Source organism: Ambystoma mexicanum, chromosome 9 (genome assembly GCF_040938575.1).
Source record: "Ambystoma mexicanum isolate Mex_15411 chromosome 9, UKY_AmexF1_1, whole genome shotgun sequence".
Lineage (NCBI taxonomy): Eukaryota > Metazoa > Chordata > Amphibia > Caudata > Ambystomatidae > Ambystoma > Ambystoma mexicanum.
The window spans coordinates 1,457,803,741-1,457,825,590 of NC_090931.1; the positions used below are offsets into that span (position 1 = coordinate 1,457,803,741).

Sequence of the window (21,850 nt, forward strand, 5' to 3'; positions counted from 1 at the left end):
GGTCTATTGAAGCTATTCTCTCCGTTTTGGTATTAGAACACCCTAAGCCACGTACCATTGTGGCTGGGGATTTTAACGGTATTGTCATCTGGTCCGAGACATAGTTCCCAATTTGGTGCTAGATCCCTTGTGTACTGGAGTGGTGGCTTGAGATGTAATTGGGAATTATAGCTGAGGGGGAATGTAAACAGCAAATTGAAAATGGCAAGAAATTGATACAAGGACATAAATTAAACTAATTGGATCCTGAACTGGTGGAAGGCATGGGGTTAGAGACCTGGACAAACGGTGGGTGCTGTGGTGGAACAAAATGGTTAGAACATTTGAAATGCTCTGTAATAATCTTAATGACCTTGTGGTGCTATATTTGGAGCTGGGGTGAACAAGAGCAGGAAAATTAAGATCTGCCAGCAAAATATAGCGGTTAGTTGCCAGGGCGATAGAATGAATGAAGCAAATGTGAGCTAATGTAATTGTATAATGATACAGGATGCCATATTAGCCACTGAGTCACAGCAACTTAACCATACTGGCATATACATGACATTAAATAGTTGGCTTTGAACATTTGTAATAGTATACCAGAGGACAGGGAGTTGTTCACATCAACAATACCACAAGCTAGCAGAGTATCCTGGTCCCATCCGGAACTTTCCCCCCGGCAATAACGGAGAACTCGGCAATGGGGCAAATTGTACTGCCTTTTATTCTCCAACAGACGGATCATACAGGAAACAACAAAATCTCTGGCAATCTCAGCGTTTGAGCCTGTGTCACCTGGTTTTCTATCATGGTGATGCCCAAACATTAACATCATCCCCAAAACCTGAGGGGCATTCCCATTGGGTAGCTCAGGTGGTATTACCTATAGAAGTTCCATATGTTAGTTATCCCATTGGTTTACCATGCCAGGTGGTTTCGCCTTAGAATTCCCCAAAAACGATCTATTACTTTGTTGCTGGGTCGCACAGAGATCATTGGCCTGCGCTGCATTTTACACCACCCCATGATCTGAGCATGTTCCCCCTGGTCTGGGACCCTGTTCTGTTCGCAGCACTCGGTTTACCTTTTCAAAGTAATGTGAAGGCCTATGTGTCCCCATTGTTGTCAACTGGTCTGATCACCTAGCCCAAGAGAGTGCCTACAGGTGGCAGTTTTTGGTGGACAACACATGTATCAATCTTGTCTGCTTCGCTGGGTACAGCTTCTCTTCACACCATGAGGAAATAGCCATTGTTCGGCTCTGCTGGGTCACGTGTGCGAGGACCACAAAACTGAGCCTTTCTGTCTACAATTATGAGGAATTTATTCTGTATTTCGCAGGTGGCTCACGTCTTCCACCCATCCTTTGTCCTTGGTTGTGAACACCATCTCGGTGCTTTGTGCTGCAGGGATTGCACTTTTCCCTCCATGTATTTGAGGCCTGTGGTTTTATGTGTATTCACTAGTCATTCTATGGGTTCCCCACATGTTGTGAGAAACCTGACATACCCACTAGTCCCCAGGGATCTGTCATCCAAGTGGCCAGGGCACAGCCATCGCTTTTGGATCCAGTTCCTGGGGGTGGACCAGTGCGGCAGGGTGAGGGGTCTTCGGGGAAAGGAAGTGGGACACCCAATGGCGAGATGCAGTATCCCCTTCCCTGTAACAACAAACCTCATCCTACCAGGTAGGATACTTAGGAACTCAACACAAACACTTTCTCACGGACAGCTCATTATGAGAGAAAACGGACTAACACCCGAGCTGTAAACCTGACATGTCCCAATACAATGGTCAGACAGGGACAGGCAATTACAGTTGACCGTTACACACACCTGAATTCCATTACGCTTCCCCACACGAGTCCACGCTCTGAGCAAGGCAAAGCACACTAGGAAGCAGCAGTTCCAAGATGGCAGTTTAATGCAAGGCGAAAGACGGAAAAACCGAAGGGAATGCAAGGAGGGAAGTGACCTTGACCTTTTCAACAAAAGACCATTACTTTCATGAACCTTTTAGAATAGTAAGCGTAAGACCAGGAATCAAGGCTGAAGAATCCTGCATTTGTGTGTCGGAGGTACATGGGGCTCTCCCGCATCGATGGTCAAGGTGGGGAGAATTGTTTGCTGCCGTGGTACTGTCCTTGGCTCCCACAACAAAGCAGCGCCAGTGAAGTCAGCACAGCAGGTGAGTTGAGGAGACTGATACCAGACCGATCTGAGTTGAAGCCAAGGTTGCAAGTGGCAACATTCTACAATGAAGGAGAAATGTACTTTGAAGCTAAAATACGATACCTTAGACCGAGTGCTCTGGCACCACGTAGGTGCTCATTCGAAAGTCTGTTAGGTATCCAGCTGAAAGGTGGCAATGTGAAGAGTGATAAAGAATTGTGAAATCAAAGTGGTCCTGCAACTGGTCAAGCAAAACCCTGAGCACATTCGAAATTCTTCGATAGTACTAACATAAAGAACGTTGATGACAAAGTAGATGAAGTTGGTCCAAGCCCAGCAGAGGGAGATCAGCTGAAAGCTTTTGGTTAAAGCAAGTTTGTGTGAAGTTATATTGGAAATTTGAATTAGTCCGAGCCTGGCAGAGGGAGATTAATTGAACATGCATTGGAATTAGTCCCAGCCCGGCAGAGGAAGACTAATTGAACGTTGTGTTAAAGATCTGAGCCCGACTCAGGGGGATCCATGATCTGAGCCAGGCTGAGGGGGATCCGGGATCTGAGCCCGACTGAGGAGGATACGGGGTGAACCATGAGTCACCCAAGAAAGAATGTCCTATGAGAATGTGACAAACTAGACTTCAGGAAACAGGCGGATGCTGAAATAATATTTATTTCTAACGGGTTAAGGGTCCTTAGCAAAACAAAGAATATAGTCCTCTGGTTTCCTTCACCAGTCTTTGACCCTTCCAGAATAGATTGAGGCAATCCCCAACTTTGTCCTATCTCGTGGTGTCCGGATAGGCCCACCACTCCGGTCTTCCTTCCTCTTCCTCTTCCCTTTCCTGAAAAATGAGAGAACCTCGTTAGTTTTATTTGGCGCGCTTTTATAGGCGTCTTCATTTTCAAGTCCCCACCAATCGGCATCAGCCTGGCCTAGCTGAAATCTTATTGGCTGCCGAGGGTTTGTCCCGCCTCCCACAAAGGCTGCCATGCCAGCGTGCACTATTCCCTGCTTCCGGGTTCCAGAGAATCGTCCGAGGCGATCATGTGATCGCGCCGGATATGGGCGGGTTCTGGGTCCCTTCCAGCCGCGACCTGCTCTGGGGCCGCCGCGGTACACACCACACTGGCGGACCGGTCGCCCACCTCCCACGGCGCCATCGAGAGTCCTCGCCGTCGTCCCACCCCCCTCGGGGTCGGGTTTCCCCCCAGGTGAGTGCAGCCGCGGTTCGCCGCATCTCTGAGCGGCGGCTCGCGTTCCCTCACTCTCGGCGCCTATGACAGCCGAGAGTGAAGGAACCGACCCGTCGCCACGGTTCTCAGGGCCCCCGATCACCGGTGCGCCCAACACCCCCCGTGGGCGCCGTGGCGCATCGCCACACATCCCCACCCCAGTCCCAGGCCGTTCGGGCTGGGAAGCACACCTAGACAGGTAGTCGGCCACCAGCTGAAACCTGGCCGGTTTGTGTAACGTGAGGAAGTCATAAGGCTGGAGGGAGAGAAACCAGCGGAGCACTCTTTGGTTGGTGTCTTTATGTCGCGCAAGCCATTGCAAGGGGGCATGGTCTGTGTACAAGGTGAACCGGCGGCCCAACAGGTAGTATTTGAGGGAATCGACGGCCCATCGGATGGCCAGACATTCTTTCTCTATGGTGGAATAGGCAGCCTCATGAGGTAGTAGCTTCCGGCTGACAAAGCATACAGGACGTAGGTCGCCCCCCCGGTCTTGCGAGAGTACAGCCCCCAAGCCCTGGTTTGAGGCGTCCGTTTGTAGATAGAAATGGTCTTGGAAGTTCGGGCAACAAAGTACAGGATTCGATGTAATCCTATGTTTCAGGAGTTCTATGGCGTTCAGGGCGCTCTGGTTGTTGGTCAGGTTTGGAACACCTTTGAGCCTCAAAGCATCGGTCAAGGGGGCGGCCACCGAAGAGAAGTCGGGTATGAACCTCCTGTAGTACCCAACTAGCCCCAGGAACGCTCGGATCTGTTTTCTGTTGGTGGGAGTCGGGATATCGTGTATAGCCTGAGTTTTGGACAGTTGTGGTTTCAGGACCCCCCCCCCCACTATGTGCCCCAGATATTTGGTTTCATGGGTTCCGATCGTGCTCTTTTTCGGGTTTATATGTAAACCAGCCCTGTGCAGATCGGCCACCACCAGTTCCAAATGGTTTAGATGGGCTTCCCAGGACTCGCTATACACCACAATATCATCCAGATAAGCGGCCGCATATCCGTCATGTGGTCGTAAGATGATATCCATTAGTCTTTGGAACGTGGCAGGAGCGCCGTGTAGTCCAAAGGGTAGAACCTTGTATTGATAGAGTCCCCTTGGTGTGGAAAAGGCGGTTTTCTCTTTGTCCCGGGAACGCAAGGGTATTTGCCAATAACCCTTGGTTAAATCTAGGGTGCTTAAAAAGAGGGCTGCTCCGAGGCTTTCCAAGAGTTCGTCCATCCGCGGCATAGGATATGCTTCGTATTGGGAAATCGTGTTTAGTTGTCTGTAGTCCATACAGAAGCGGACGGACCCGTCCGGCTTGGGAACCAGCCCTATGGGAGACGACCATACACTGTTGGATGGCTCAATGATATCCCTCCGCAGCATTTCATCGACTTCCGAATTGATAACTCTTCGCCTGGCTTCGGGGATTCGATAAGGTCTGAGCCTTATGGTTTTTCCTGGCTCTGTGTTGATCTCGTGTTCCAGTACACTGGTCCGACCGGGTAACGTAGAAAAGGCATCGGCGTAGGGGAATAACTTGTTCACGACGTCTGATTTCATACTCGGGGATAGGACATCACCCCAATTGATGGCTTCGAGGGTATCGGGAACAGTGTTCACGGTTTCCTCTGATTCTGGTTCCACGGGTTCGGCGAAGGCGCCCAGACTCGGCCCATTCCACTCCTTCAGAAGGTTGATGTGATATATTTTGTTGGTCGTGGTCCTATCAGGTTGATGCACCCGATAGGTCACTGGGCTGAGCACGTCCGTTATTTTGTACGGCCCCCTCCATCTGGCCAATAGTTTGTTTGCAGATGTAGGTAGGAGTACTAGTACTTGGTCTCCAGGCTTGAAGGTCCTCATTCGGCTACCCTTATTATAGTTCTTCTCTTGGGTCGTTTGAGCCTGGCTGAGGTTGGCTTCGGCCAAGGTACGCAGAGCCGTCAGATGGGTCTTTAGCTCCTCTGTATATTCAGTGAGTGATACTTCCTCGCTGGCTTCCCATTCTTCCTTAACCAGATCCAATATCGTTCGGGGTTGTCTTCCGAATAGAAGTTCGAAGGGGGAGAAACCAGTGGATGATTGGGGTGTATCCCTTAACACCATCAACACCAGAGGCAGCACCCGATCCCAGTTCTTAGCGTCCGGCCCGGTCACCCTTCTCAGCATTTTCTTGATGGTCTGGTTATACCGTTCGACCAGTCCATCTGTCTGGGGATGGTATACAGAGGTTCTCATTTGTTTAATTTGGAGACGTTCACATACTTGCCGTAGAAGGACGGACATGAAATTCGTACCCTGGTCTGTAATTATTTCCGAAGGCAACCCCACTCGTGCAAAAAACGGGATAAGCTGATCACACAGGACTCTGGCTGATGTTCCCTTTAGGGGAAAAGCTTCCGGGTATCGGGTGGCATAATCGACGATCACTAACAGATATCTATACCCCCTGCTAGCAGGTTCCAAAGGACCAACGATATCCATGCCGATTCTCTGGAAGGGAACCGCTATGAGAGGCATTTTCTGTAGGGGTGCTTTTGCGGGTAGGATACCGCTGGTCAATTGGCATGTAGGGCAGTTTTTACAGAACTGCGCTACTTCCCCGTAGATACCCGGCCAGTAAAATTGCTTCAATAGGTTTTGCTGAGTCTTGAGGGAAGCCATATGACCGCCACAAGGATGGTTGTGTGCCAGTTGTGCAACTATGGCACGATGTTTCCTTGGTAGCACCAACTGCTCTTTGGCGACCTCATCCTCGCCCTTGTATCTTCGATATAGCAGACCCCGGCGTAGTAGGAACCCTGGTCCCTTACTTAGATCGGGTTCCCCTTCTTGTGTTGCCCTTTCTCGTGCTACCCGTAGAGTCGGGTCAGTTAGGGTCTCCCCCCTAATGGTGTCTTCATTTTCCTCCAGACTCCAGTCGATGGGTCTGGTCATGTAACTAGCCTGACACCATTCCATCCGGGTTCGTCTTTTCCTTCCTGGCAAAGGGGACAGGGAAGCGGAGTCCGCCGTTGGTGTGTCGGAACCGTGCAGAATCTTTTTCTTTTCCTCCAGGGCATTCATGGCCTGTCCAAATCCTGGCAGATCGGTCCCTATAACTACCGGGGCAGGCAGACACGGCAGGACGGCAGCCCTTAAGGGAGTGGTTGTGTCGTTTAGTTCTACCACCACATCCTTCATGGGATAACACTTCACATCCCCATGTATACATGTAATTGGTACTGTTTTATTAGATAAATAGGGAGTGTTACTCACAGTTGGTGAAATGGCGGTCTGTCGGCTGCCGCTGTCAAGTAGAGCGCGCGAGGGTCTGCCGTCCACCCGGATGTCCACCACATAGGGACCCGGGATTCTTTCCTCCGATCCAGGGCTCAGGTATCCGATGTCCATCGGTTCGGCTGGTCTCCTTCTGGGGCAGAACCTGGCTATATGGCCCCATTCGTTGCACTCGTAGCACTGCGGTTGCTTATATCCTGGTGCTGCCAATGGGTGTTTTTCCTCACCTCCCGGTTTCTTGTCTTCCGGTTTCCGGGAGACGTCGTCGACGTGTCTCCATCTCGGGGTTAGGGTTCTGACGCCCCTGAATGCAAGGGGGTCAGATATCGGGATAGCAATCCGGGCTGTTATTCCAGTTGGCTGCATTTTGTGGTGACCCGCCTTCTGGTATGCTGAGGCGATATCTACTGCCTCGGTCAAGGTGGGCCGGTGGTGCTGTCTAACCCACCTCTGCATTTGTCCCGGTAGGGCTTCGATAAATTGCTCCAAAATGATCTTGTCGAGGATGGGTTGATTCGCTGGGGTGGGAGGTAGCAGCCATTTCTCGACCAAATCTTTTATACGATAGTACAATTGGCGCGGGCTTTCTCCCGTCCTGAGTCGGGCCTCTCTTAGCTGTATCCGGTAAGCCTCTTCGTCTAGGCCTAGCCGGTCCAGGACTGCGGCCTTGATTTCTCCGTAAGGGGTGCTACCGTTGGGGTTTACCGCCTGATAGGCACCCTGCATCACCCCGGATAGCAGGGGGGCGACATATTGTCCCCAACGGTCCGGAGGCCATTGCGCATTCCTGGCGATCCTCTCGAAACTAGTGAAAAAGAAGGCAGGGTCTTCCCCCTCCTTATATTTCTGGAGTAGAGCTGATGGCACCAATGGTTGATTCCTGGTGTTGGCCACCACATCCGTGAGACGGGCTATGGTCTCATGTTGTTTATCCTGGGCCGTGGTTTGTATAGTACCCTGCAGCTGGATGGCCTGCTGAAAAGCTTGTCTATCGGCAGCCGCCTGTTGGGTTTGCAGCTGTATTAATTGTTGTAGCTGCTGCTGCCCCTCTGACAGAGTTTTGATCAGTGCCTCCATGTCGTTGTCGCAATCCCACCTTCGTCGCCAGTGTGACAAACTAGACTTCAGGAAACAGGCGGATGCTGAAATAATATTTATTTCTAACGGGTTAAGGGTCCTTAGCAAAACAAAGAATATAGTCCTCTGGTTTCCTTCACCAGTCTTTGACCCTTCCAGAATAGATTGAGGCAATCCCCAACTTTGTCCTATCTCGTGGTGTCCGGATAGGCCCACCACTCCGGTCTTCCTTCCTCTTCCTCTTCCCTTTCCTGAAAAATGAGAGAACCTCGTTAGTTTTATTTGGCGCGCTTTTATAGGCGTCTTCATTTTCAAGTCCCCACCAATCGGCATCAGCCTGGCCTAGCTGAAATCTTATTGGCTGCCGAGGGTTTGTCCCGCCTCCCACAAAGGCTGCCATGCCAGCGTGCACTATTCCCTGCTTCCGGGTTCCAGAGAATCGTCCGAGGCGATCATGTGATCGCGCCGGATATGGGCGGGTTCTGGGTCCCTTCCAGCCGCGACCTGCTCTGGGGCCGCCGCGGGACACACCACACTGGCGGACCGGTCGCCCACCTCCCACGGCGCCATCGAGAGTCCTCGCCGTCGTCCCACCCCCCTCGGGGTCGGGTTTCCCCCCAGGTGAGTGCAGCCGTGGTTCGCCGCATCTCTGAGCGGCGGCTCGCGTTCCCTCACTCTCGGCGCCTATGACAGCCGAGAGTGAAGGAACCGACCCGTCGCCACGGTTCTCAGGGCCCCCGATCACCGGTGCGCCCAACACCCCCTGTGGGCGCCGTGGCGCATCGCCACAGAGAAATTGGATGCATAAATAAGCTACAAACATTGTGTTGAGAGGATCTGAGCTAAGGGGGATCTAAGGGGGATTCGAGGTGAATAGTGAATCGCCTGAGAACTTGAGTACTTGTGAAAATCTGAAAGAGTAAGAGAATGTATTGTTTGTTTGTCGCATCAGGCCCTCTGAATGGAATGGAGACACTTTGAAAGGAAAAGAGACTTTGGCATGGAAGGCCCTGATGCTAATGATTGAACTGTATCCTCGTGCTAGAGAAGGCAGAGACTGTGCTATGCTCGAGTGTACCGCCTTGTCCTGTGCTGAAAGCGTGGGGAAGTGAGGCCAATGGCCTGAACAGCCAAACATATAATTTTGTGGACACTTCTTTCTTTTTCGTAACATTGTTTCCCACACTATTTGTATTTAGAGGTTTATTAGTATAGGCCCTTTTATTTTGACATAACACCACTAGGACTGCATTACTGTTATTTTATGGTCGTAGCTTGCTCCCATCTGTAGATTTAGGATTAGATGGGCGTTTTTCAAACTCTTTTTGATGTTCAATAAACACCCTTGAACTGTGGTTTCTTTTGTCTGTCTTACAATTGATACCATGCCTTTCTTACAATGTTCTAATATCTTCTTAGAGCTTAGTCATGATAGAACCCTATAGGTCCCTTATACGTTCCCGTAGCTCCTTATGATAAGTTGCGGTAAAGCGGTTGCAAGCTCGGTCCATGTATGCTTCGCTTTCTTGTGTTTTTTCTCGTTTGGCTAATGAAAAGGAAAAGCTCTTGACAGTATGTACATGTATCTGTCCTTTACATATAGAAGGTGTAAGCATGTTCTTCGTGTATGTGTGAGTGTGTGTCTGTGTATCTTCATGCAGGAATGCAAGTTTGCTTCGTGACTAACTCTGTTATGTCATGTTGTCACTAGTGACATCACGGCTGGATCTTGTCATCAGTCAACCTGATCCATCGATGAGGCACCTGTCTCTTTAAAACCCTTAACTGGGTAAGGGTTAAATGGTCGTCTGAGAGAATATCTCTTTGCTTATGTGGGATACACTTGCGCGTCTGGTGATTGGCCGAACAGTGAGTTGCTATGTTCGTATCTCATCTTTAGGGTGACATTCTCATAGGGGACATGAGGGCCATTCCAGGGTCCCCCTCTTCACATTCATAATGAATAAGGCAGCCAAGTTATCAAGTAGTAATTCAGTATTTGATGCCCTTATTAATAGAAGGAAAACATTATTGCATGGAGCATTGCAGCAAATTCCAAAATCCATGCTGAGTTCCATGGATAAGCCTAAACAGTCTTCATTATTACATATAAAAAAGAAAATTTGCATAATCTTATAAACAGAATTTAAAGAATGCTAATTGGCAATTCATATTTAGGATGATGAAGTCTTGTGACAGCAAAAGATTTTGGCACCTTTATCGATCGTACTTGGCAGAAAATGTGGTGAATGAATTAAATCCCATCACGGTGGAGACTTGGGTGGCATACATTGGGAACTCTATACAACTAAATTGAGGGATACACTGGATGAGGAAAACGATAGGTCCATTCTGGCTGAGTCTGAAACAAGCTTTGAACTAGGTGGACGTGATGGAGGTGACTGGGCGCCCAAGCACAGCTTTAGAGTTGATCGGTAATACTCGGCTGGTCAAAAGATTGGTGGACCAGGCACAGTGCTCTCCATTGGCCTCCCAATGGATTGAATCTTTTTTGGGCCCTAGTATGCATGAGTAGCAGTGTATAATGCCAGCTCCACCCCACACTCGCTACCTGCGGAGTACCACAGGGCTCATGTATTTCTCCCACTCTGTTCAATGTATATCCCATGTCCCTCCTTACTCTCCTTGGAGACCTGGGAGTCCAATTTACCAACTATGCAGATGACACGAGGGTCATAATTGAGCTATCAGGCTGTCACACTAGTGACACTAACACCATTAACTCCATCTATTACACCTTTCTGGCTTGAATGGTTATCAACTCACTTGCCCGAATGGAGAAAGAAAACGAACTGCTGATCATCGCCTCCGGGCATAAACTCAAGAATGTGGGTCCCGATTATGATACTTTTACCATAGCTAGCAATAAGATCAAGGTGGCGGTGAGATCATTAAAGACCCTGGCCGTTACACTAGACGCAGAGTTATCATCGCCTCCGGGCATAAACTCAAGAATGTGGGTCCCGATTATGATACTTTTACCATAGCTAGCAATAAGATCAAGGTGGTGAGATCATTAAAGACCCTGGCCGTTACACTAGACGCAGAATTATCATCGCCTCCGGGCATAAACTCAAGAATGTGGGTCCCGATTATGATACTTTTACCATAGCTAGCAATAAGATCAAGGTGGCGGTGAGATCATTAAAGACCCTGGCCGTTACACTAGACGCAGAGTTATCATCGCCTCCGGGCATAAACTCAAGAATGTGGGTCCCGATTATGATACTTTTACCATAGCTAGCAATAAGATCAAGGTGGTGAGATCATTAAAGACCCTGGCCGTTACACTAGACGCAGAATTATCTATGAAGCCGCAGGTTTCACAGTTAAAGGCCTTGTGCAGTTATGTCTCAAAATTACTTAATCACATAAGTCCATACATCTCCCTGCAGAATATGTCCCTGCTGGCTACAGCACTGGTAAAATCATGCCTCGACTATGGCAGCAGTCTCCTGGCCGGCACCACAAAGGCACATTTTCATACTCTACAGATCACACAAAACAACGCCGTCAGAGCTATCTCTGGCCTCTCCGGCAGAGATCATGTCTCCAAGCCTAGATGGAAACTCCACTGACTGCCAGCAAAACAATGTGTCACGCATACAATTATTTCCCTTACCTTTAAGTGTTGTAACTCTGAAGCACCCCAATACCTGTACAGTCGCCTAACTCCTCGCAATGTACGTCGCTCATTGCGTTCTTACGATGCCACCAAGCTCTCTCAACCCAGATTTAAACCATCGATCATTGGAGGCACTAGAATTGATGCAAAAGCAGCCCTGGCTTGGAATAAAATTCCCATTCAACTACAGCTGGCTACGTCCATCTCAGAGTTCAAAAAAGGCATTTAGACCTACCTATTCAATCTCCACCCAGACTAATCTTAACCATCCCCCATGTAAACGCTGCTAGATTTCCATATGTTTGTAATGTTTCGTTTTTTTGTGCGCTCTGAGGCCTGTGGACGATTTAGCGCGATATCAAAAATAAAATAAAAAAAATCTAGAGCACCAAAGCCTGATGGCATCGCTAATGTTGTGTTTAAAAATAATCCTTGTTTTTGGCGGGCCCTATTATATAAGGATATTTGTATCCATATAGAGGGCAGGAATTATCCCTCTCAGCTGGCGAAAGTCGAAATTAGTTCCAGTTTATAAAAAGGGGTTAAGAACTGACCCCACAATTATCTGCTTCTTGCCAGGATTGATTCTACAACGTTGGTACTTCCACAATGTCATTGGCTCTTGCCAATACAGGTTTTCCCATAAACTGCAGTTTCTTGAACTATTTTAACTTTGCCTAACACTTGGCTTCTCCTTTCATACCCTTCTTGGGTTTTCCTTGGCTTTCCCAACACTTGTGTCCTAAACAATGAATTCAGTGGTATCCATTCCATTCATAAAGATTCATAGCTTGCTTTGTGCGGCATTCAAAATAGCTTATCACTTTCAGTTTGTTTGCGTTTTCAAAAGCACTTGTTTCTGCATTCTAAAAGTGCTTCCAACTATTTTCCATTCATTCGGTAGCAAAGAATGATTGTTTCAAGCTACCGCAACGCCCCGGTATTAGTGTTTCTCTTGTACCACTCACCGGCTCTATAGGCCAGCTCCCTTCGGCTTCTCGTCTGCTTTTTGCACTGTGGTCTGGCTTCCTGTGTCTCTGCTCTTCTTCCGCAGAGACCGGAGAGAGCACTGCCCACTCCGGTGGCGTGCTCCTGTCACAGGAGTGGATCAGCACCCAGAGCTCCTGCTGTGTGCACCCAACAGCGAGGGATGGCAGGCCTTCCAGACCCTCTCGTGGCAGGCCTCTGCCGCGGCATCCTTCGACACTGCTCTCGGGTCCCGCTCCTCTCGCTCTCCAGCCAGCTTCTCTCCCGCTCGTGTCGGCAGCCCACTTCTGAGTTCTTTTCCGTGCTCTCCCTCTTACTGTGCAGCCAGGCTTCTTATACGTGTGTGGATTGTGAAAGGCCCACAGGAGTAGGTAATTTAGCTCAATTGCCTGACCTTCAGGAAACCTATTAGCTGGACATGCCTGGCTATTCCAACAGTATACTTCCATAGCCCTCTTCTTTGTCTCAATACCAAAGTGGTGTTTGGGGGGGGGGGGTTGAAAAGGAAGCGTGAATTACTCTGTGCTGTCTCCTACTTGTCTTGGTACTTGACTGATGTATGTCTGTATTAAGAATATAAGCTGAATATGGGTTTTGTCACCTAAATGAGGATGTGTCCTCCTAGTTGGTCCCATCCTCGTCCCAGTGTCGAGGTGATGATTTTGGAGGACATTTCGGAAGAAAGAAAAGGGAAAGTGCTGACAGTTGCCTACAAAGTCTTGAGGCATAGAAGGTTTGCTTTGGAATGGGAATGGGGATACCATGTCTCACCTAAGGACATCCTCTTCCCCACTCCCCAAAATCCTTCCGCCCAGGTTATCCTCCCTTGTATATCTACCCCTAAGGTCGAGATCCAAAAGCTATGACCTTTGCCTGGCCACCTGAGAGGAGATCTATGGGGAAAATAAGTGAGGATGCCCTCCGGTTCCTCACAACATTGAAGTTAACATTGCTGAATTTCTAAAGAACCTCAATTGAAAAAGATTGACTGGATAAACCTAATAACCTCCTGAGCCTATCCATTAAAAAGAGATATGAGGAATTTACAAGACAGAGCTTGATTCCCGATCAACCCTAGAGCTATTTATTTAAATATTGTAATGCAAACCTAAGAAGGTTTATTAAACACTTGTGTGTTAATATTCTTCCTACTGTTGAGTACACAGGGTCTTGGGTGGGCATCCCTCATGCAGAAGGAACATGTTGACTATGTACAATGGGTGTAGAAACAGCGAGACACATCCTAACGGGTTGCACCTATTTATCTAAACATTATCGGAAAGGATATGAGAATGTTCTAAGATCACCTGCAGGTGTGCAGTAGGGAACCCAGTCGGCCCATAGGACTGGGGGTTTCCCAACAGCACTTTAAGATGAGTAGCAGCACCCGTGAAATTGGATGGGGATGCAGATTACTACTCTCGCATCAAATCAAGAATGACAACTCAATAGTTTCGCAAAGAGAGTCTGTTTAATTACAAGTACAAAAAACGGTGAGTTCATGAATATCAGCAATCGGTGGATCTTCCTTCTCGCTTCAACTTCAATTAATTTCAGAAAAAAACATAGTATTTATACCAAAAACTCATCACCACTGACGTGTAACTCTCAAAACTTAGTATGCAACTTGATTTGTTCTAGGAAAGTAACTTTAATATAAGCACTATATCTGTATATGTTAACGGGAAGAGGGAATTGGATAAACAGTGTCAGGTGGGGCAACTAAGCCCTTCCTTCAAAATGGATACTGTATACGTCACTAAAAGTACGACACCTCATTGGTTCTACTAACTAATAGGACCCCAGATTACTTGGTCCACTAGGCATCAACCCCACTCATACCTTTCCACTTGCTTAGAAGCATGCAGTATAGATGGCCAGGTGTTGGGGTGTTTGTCTGCACCCCCAGCTTCCCTCCAATTATTGCTACAATCAATCATCACCTCAGTGGGCATGTGTCAATTATTCTCAGAAGTCTAGGCGGAGAGCACAGGGCAGAGGCGATCTCTCCCTGTATGCAAGTAGATTTAAGGAAGATTCCGGAGACACTGCTAGCATATAACACATTAAAGGTACATACCGAGCTGTTAGTCGAAACAGGAATTCCCAGGAACTGCAGGAGCAGGCTGTAAACAAAGAGACAGAGAAAAGGAAAAGACAAGCAAGTACACTGGGCAACTTGGACTGATCAGAAATAAGGGTGTACTGGAATATGATAAGGGGTCTCCAGGGATTAAGGAAAGCCCTTGGGATAGGTACCAGCAGATTACTCGTAACAACAGTCATACAGCAATGTCATGACTTGGGCGTGCCGAAGAAACTGTTGTACTCCGTGCAAGGGGAAAACTGAAAGACCGTATACTGAGACAGGTACGACTTCAACGGACTACTTGAAGGCAACAGAGTCTTCCCTTATATGATCTGAACGGAGACCAACCCAGGGTCACATTGTAAAACGGATTCAAGTGGAGATACCACAGTGGACCAAGATGTATACAAGTAGAAAGCAGTGTTGGAAGAAATAACCAGATACAGGACAGGATAGGATATCAGAAGTTGGAACAGGCAGGAAGCAAAGCAAGGAGCCCAGAGGAACAGAGCTGAAGGCAGAGAAGTGTGGTAAGGCTGCCAGGCAAGGAAACCCAGAGGAGAATGGCAGAAGGTAGTGGACTGCGGTAGAGCTGCCAGGTGGGAGCCCAGAGGAGCAGGGCGGAAGGCATCGGAGTACGGCAGAGCCATCAGGTCGGAGCCCAGAGGAGCAGGGCGGAAGGCAGCGGAGTACGGCAGAGCCATCTGGTGGGAGCCCAGAGGAGCATGGCGGAAGGCCGTGGAGTAGGGCAGAGCCGTCAGATGGGAGTACAGAGGAGCAGGGCAGAAAGCAGCGGAGTGCGGCAGAGCCGTCAGGTGGGAGCCCAGAGGAGCAGGGCAGAAGGCAGCAGAGTGCGGCAGAGCCGTCAGGTGGGAGCCCAGAGGAGCAGGGCGGAAGGTAGCGGAGTGCGGCAGAGCCGTCAGGTGGGAGCCCAGAGGAGCAGGGCGGAAGGCAGCGGAGTACGGCAGAGCCGTCAGGTGGGAGCCCAGAGGAGCAGGGTGGAAGGCAGCGGAGTACGGCAGAGCCATCTGGTGGGAGCCCAGAGGAGCAGGGCGGAAGGCCGTGGAGTAGGGCAGAGCCGTCAGGTGGGAGTCCAGAGGAGCAGGGCAGAAAGCAGCGGAGTGCGGCAGAGCCGTCAGGTGGGAGCCCAGAGGAGCAGGGTGGAAGGCAGCGGAGTGCGGCAGAGCCGTCAGGTGGAAGCCCAAAGGAACAGGGCAAAAGGCTGCAGCAGAATGGAGAGGGAGCTGCAAGCAGCAGCAGGAATCAAAACGCCAAAAGAAGATTTCCAGGAAAGGTCAGAAACTGGTAACAGGAGCACCAGCACGAACTCCCAGAGAAAGCAGTTGACTGACAACTGCTTCTGTTCAGAGTGAGCTTATAAAGGCCCTCCCAGCCAGCAGGCCAGCAGGGTGGAGCTGATTGCAGACTCTGGCAGCTGTGCTCAATTAAGCCCAGCCCTGGCTTCAGTAGCCTGCAGCAGTGGATTCTAATCAAGTGCTCTCCAGCTCTCTGCAGCCGAGCCTGCAGTAGCTTGGAACAGGTGAATGCAATCGGGCCCTCTGAAGCTCTTAGTAGCTTGCTGCAAACAAATGTATTTAATATGCCTCCTCCAGCCCTCTGCCTTTTGGACAGCTTACATGTCCCAGAATGCATCTGCTGGTTTAATCCAAAATCTGGAATGGAACATGCAATTAGATTAGTCAGAACTGCAGCGGTAAAACAAGGAAATAAAGGATTAGGTGCATGTAAAGGTGCTTGGAGGCAGGCAAGCACAATCGTGACAATTATTTCTTTGTGGTTGGCCTCGAGTTTGCTTCTTGGTCTGGGAAAGTTAAGGCGTCTGTGCATGGCAAGGGTCCATGCGTAGGTGTGAAATTCTCATCACTTCTGCTTGCTCGGTCACGTGATTCTGACACCGTGAAATCATCTTATTCTCCATGCAATTTCGTGTATTTGATTTAATTCTGCCAGCCATCTGCCATCTGTGGCTTATATTGACCTTTCTGAACAGGATACTATGTTCGTCTTCTCATTAATTGTATCCACTGTTGGCCTATTTCAGCCGATGTGACCTTGACTTCTTGGCATGGTTACCCTCGTCTGAGTTTCACTCCGTCTTTAATTCTCAATTTGTTTGCTGCAGAGCTCTCCTCTTGAGACCTTTAGTAACCTTTGGTTGATTCTGCTCTTGTGCATAGTGGAAGTATACTTGTATAAAGTGCTCTCTTGAGGTAGATATGTACATGTGGCGCTTGCCGCAATCTATCTTACTACTAAGCATAAGCAAGCCTCACGATTTCTGTGCTTCTTGCGGTTACTTTGCATATGTACACGTTTAAACTAACTGAATATCTTCATCGTGCATAAGGCATACGTTTCCGACATCTTGACATCAATTGTTTCACTTTAGGCTTAGGATGTCGCACATCCATGGTGTTTCGTCTCGTTTGTCATCATTCTCAGGTCGTTATATCTTTTATATGTGAGTCAGTCCGGGGTCTTATGACGTCATCATTCGTCTTCCTTCAGCATCTTCTTAGCTTCTTCGGGTATCACAGTCTGGCGATCGTCATTCTGTCTCATTTGTCGACATGGTTTTCTCAATGGGTACCTTACTGTCCAGGTTTTCTTAGGTGTCGGTACTTCAATAGTTGCTGTTATTCTGATAGGTACTAGACGGAGGCCCACTGCGGCTCTCTGCTGGTTTATTTGTTCATCATACGTCACATATTTTGGCGTGAATGTTCTTGGCACTTCAAAATGGGCGGTTGGGGTGCGTATCGAGTTTGGCTCCTCCTCTACGCAGGTATTTTATGTGATCAGTTTTGGGCAATCGGCTATTATCACTGGAGCTTCTGTTTATATTTGGAAAATTGTTGTTTTTTTTCTAAAGTAAATCTTGATGGTCATATATGTTTTAATTAGGATGTGTCATGGATGTTTATAAATAGAAAAGTTATGTATAAAACATAAATATGTAATTATTTAGGTGTGGACAATGGGCATGAATATAATTATTGTAAAGTAAACCTGATACTTAAATCACATGTATTGTAGCTGTATGTATTTGTGCAAAAGGTTTTGAATGTATAACCATGAGCACTAAATTAAAAAGCAAAGGTTTTAAAAAGGAGGAATGTAACGGAGATTAAGGAACCCCTCAATGGGAAAAAAGGAACCTAAATACATCTAAGATGACCAGGAAGAATAAGGACAAGGCAAATACAAGTCCTCTAAAAGAACTGCAGAACTTGATACAATGGGTGACAAGGGATTATTTGCCTACAGTCTTTCGAATAGAGCAAGCGAAGTGAGTCCAGGAAGGACAAGGGAATTACTAATCCCTCAAAGGAACTGCAGAACTTGATATAGTTAATGACGAGAGACTATTTGCATATGGTCTACTGAAAGGAGCAAGAACAGTCAGACAACTTAGATTTGGTCAGAGGACAGATTTGTTTTTGTGGACATTCATCTTGAGCGACGAGCACCGTGGTTGGAAAGTAAAGCATGGGCTATCCCATAGATATAGGGATAGATATAGGTAAAGATTGGCCTTATTTTACTTTAAATAAATACCACAGTATGAACACGCCTTTACTCCATCCAGGTCCTTCTTCTGATGCTCCACACTACACACATCCATCTGGGTCCTGGGTGTGGGACTATTTTGCCCTACCACCAGGAAAGGCTGTTAGGGGAGATGTCCCATAGGTATTCTGCAAGATGGAGGCCTCTAGTAAGCGAGGACACAAGCCAACTGGCAAGGGGGCCTGTGCCATAGGGACCACAGAAATGAAGAACCACATGTGCCCGTGACATAGGAGGGTAATCCAGGTGCACATGCCGTCAGTGGCCACTACCATACATCCACCAACCCGTGGTGAATTGGAGGGTCCTAGGACATCGCAGGGCTGGAGTGTTGCACAGATGCAACATCTGGCATCCTGTGGCCAAACACCACACCCATCCATCCAGCCTGCCCAATCATCAGCAACAATTGTGGCCAACGGCAGGCTACTTTTGCCAGCACCACCCAGCACCATCCCACAAGCACCACGCATCTATGGGCAGGACCTCCTGGATGAGATCATGTGGCATGGAGAAACCTACTGCTTTCATTGCAAGCCATCTGAGAAAGTTGAGGAGCTGGACCACACAATGGTGGCAGGCAACTTGAGGTGGCAATGGGAACTCCACCACCCTTCCTTTCTGTAGGGCGTTATTCCAAGTGAGTCCTGCGGGGGGGGGGACTGACTGGGGACTGACTGCACAGGGCGGCTCACGACCCGCAAGAGTGGTTCTGCCAGAGACCTGGAGAACTTTATGGAATGCTCTGAGAGAGCCTGACCTCTTTAGCTGGCGGTCGCACCCAATGAAAACAACTGAGAACTTTAGGGGTGGCTGCATCTTGTGAGGAAATCGGGGAACCCTTGCGGGCAGCTGCAGCTTGTGAAAAGACTAGAGAACCATGAGAGACGGCAGTGCCTTATGATATCCTGTGAGAACGTTTAACGGATGGCCTTGCACTGTAGGAGATTAAAACATGTGGCAAGTGTGTGATTAGGCTTCATTCAGAAACATTACTTGCAGTAATAGTCCATGCAGTGGTACGGCACTAACCGGTTACTTGGGGCGACTCAGTCGCAGTCACTACTGCAGCTATCTGTTTCCCACCCACATGCAACAACCCTGTTCCACTTTTTGATTGCTGACGTGTGATACTGCTCTCGGTAACCCCTCCTCCTCATCTTCCGAGCTGGTGCATTGGCTATGGGTCGATATCCCCTAGTCTTGTGCAATGAAGGGGTGTCAATTGTTTTACATGCAGCACTGCTGGGCTTCCGTAGCAGTGAGAGACGATAGCCCCAGCCGCACTAAAATCGCTCTCAAGCACTTGTGGAGTAGGACTGGGGGCGGCGGCTTCAGCAATTCAGCAGCAGCTCACACAAGTACTGCTGGCCAGATGGGACCACTTGCTGTACAAGTGCTGTAACAGGTCATCATCCCTTTCCATGGTTGAAGTGTCCAGTAGATAGTCATCAAGCATCTGTGTTGCTGATGGTCTGCTGTCTGTTGCTGATGACCCATCTGTATTGAAGATGCCCGAGTCAGAGAGGAGAGTATCCCACAGATTCGCCGGCCCATAGGCTGTTCGTGCACTGCTCTCAAGTCGTTCAACAGGTGTGGGTGATGGGCTGCCCATTGATATCGCCATCATGTGGGCTTGGCATGGCAACATTTGGGCTGGTTGGTGCACATCCTGCTGCCTGCATTTGTGTGCTAATTTATGTTGCAAGCACTGCAAGCAAAACATATTTGCGCATTTGCAGTGTCGTTCTTGTGATTCCTGCTGCGAGACCTCATTACCTGATACATGTGGTTGAGAAGTAGTCCAATTTTCTTTGAAACATCGGCCCACAAAAGTAGCCCGCAGGTGCCCAATGTTTTCTTTAAATCCAACTCCCTGTGGTCACCATGCAAGGTAGAAAGTAGGGCCCTCGCCAGCCGGGCTGCACTGGCATCCCCTGACGAGGCACTGGCCCTAATCATGCTGGTCAGGTTGAGTTCAGGTGGGTACGCCAGAGGGAGGACCTCAACTAGGGGTGAGTTGTGATAGATAACCTACATGGTTGCAGCACAGAGCATACATTAGACAGGACCTGCCACTGACATTGTGTTAAAAATGGCCCATCTGGAGCTCTGCTGTGAGTGTTGCAGTAATCCGTGATGGTGTTGCAATGGTCACAAAGCCCCTCTATCATATGCAAAGTCGAGTGCCAATGGGTGCCCACTGATGTCTTCAGCTTGTATAGTTGGCATAGTGCATTTATTTGCACGAGAAGCGCACCTGAAGTGATAGCTAATCTTCTGGGCCACAGCAACCATTTCTTTGACAGGTTGACAATTGGTGATAAAGCGTGTTACCACCAGGTGAAGGACAGGTGCAAAATGGGAGACCGATATTTGCTTGCCAATTCAGGAGTCACCATGGACATTTGCCACATTGTCTGCTGTCACAAAACCCACATGGAAAGTATGAGGCCTGAGCCACTGCGCTTCTACCTTCTCTCAAAGGTCACCAACCCTGTGGCTTATTGACTGAACCCTTGCAGGTGCAGGGTTGCCTGGGGTGATTTACACAGCTGCAGCAACCTTGAATCACTCCATTAACCCTCCTGGCTGTGGGCTGTGAAGTCCATGTAGTCAATGCCCTGACCGCTTGATGACATGCTCATGGTGAAGTGGACCTTTTGCACCATGGCCCGCTGTAGTGCCCGCCCCACTGCAGTGATCACCTTGTTGTACAATACTGGTAGCACTTTTTGAGGAACATACCTCACCTGGGCACATTCCAGCTCTCGTCAATGTTTCCCATTAAGTGCGGGAATCCAGCATGCCCACAAATGAATGGGGCAAGATAGCTGTCCGGTTAGCATCGAGCAGGCACTATCTGTTGTGCGACTTGTGATATTTCCTGCCACGCTCAAACACTTCCATAACACTGCACTGACACATTTTACGGGGGTGGGGGATTACTGACATTGCTGTGGGCTGCTGGATTGCAGGGGGTAGAGCTTGGCGGGATACTCCTAGTTTCAAGTATGTTCAGGGGTAATAGTGCAGACTTGTGCTCTTGTCCCACATCTGTGCATGGTGCTGCTACATATGGAACTTCATAGATGTGGTATCCAGGTGTATCCATGCCTTCCCTCTGCACACGGCTTACCCGGAGTGTGTGCGTGTGGTCAGATGTGGTTGTTTTTTTATGTTCTGTGAAGTACTGCCACACTTGGCCTGGACTCATGTGATGGTGCTGCAGGTGTTGTGCAGGTGAAGTTCTGGCTAGTACGTAACGTAATGTGCTCTCTGATTTACAGCGGGAAGTCGTTTCCTCGATGGGACTGCAAACAGGTGGGGGGGTGGGCTTCAATGAATACAACAGCCTCTGCATCTGTGGTGTCATTCTCCTCTTCCTCCTCAGTATCACTGCTTTCCAAGAACGAGGCTCGCTGCATTGAGTATAATCTTTGTCCAGCTCATCCTCCATCTCATCATCGCTGCAGCCTTGGCTGCGATTGAGTATAATCTTTGTCCAGCTCATCCTCCATCTCATCATCGCTGCAGCCCAGGCTGTGATTGAGTATAATCTTTGTCCAGTTCATCCTCCATCTCGTCATCGCTGCAGCCCAGGCTGCGATTGAGTATCTTTGTCTAGCTCATCCTCCATCTCGTCATCGCTGCAGCCCAGGCTGCGATTGAGTATAATCTTTGTCCAGTTCATCCTCCATCTCGTCATCGCTGCAGCCCAGGCTGCGATTGAGTATAATCTTTGTCTAGCTCATCCTCCATCTCATCATCGCTGCAGCCCAGGCTGCGATTGAGTATAATCTTTGTCTA

The 21,850-nt window shown here is 48.8% G+C and overlaps 1 protein-coding gene across 1 annotated transcript in view; it reads left to right on the forward strand.

Moving 5' to 3' along the window:
- LOC138487500 (uncharacterized) overlaps nt 1-21,850 on the forward strand; it is a 664,822-nt gene that overhangs the window by 323,277 nt on the left and 319,695 nt on the right. The window lies entirely within an intron of this gene.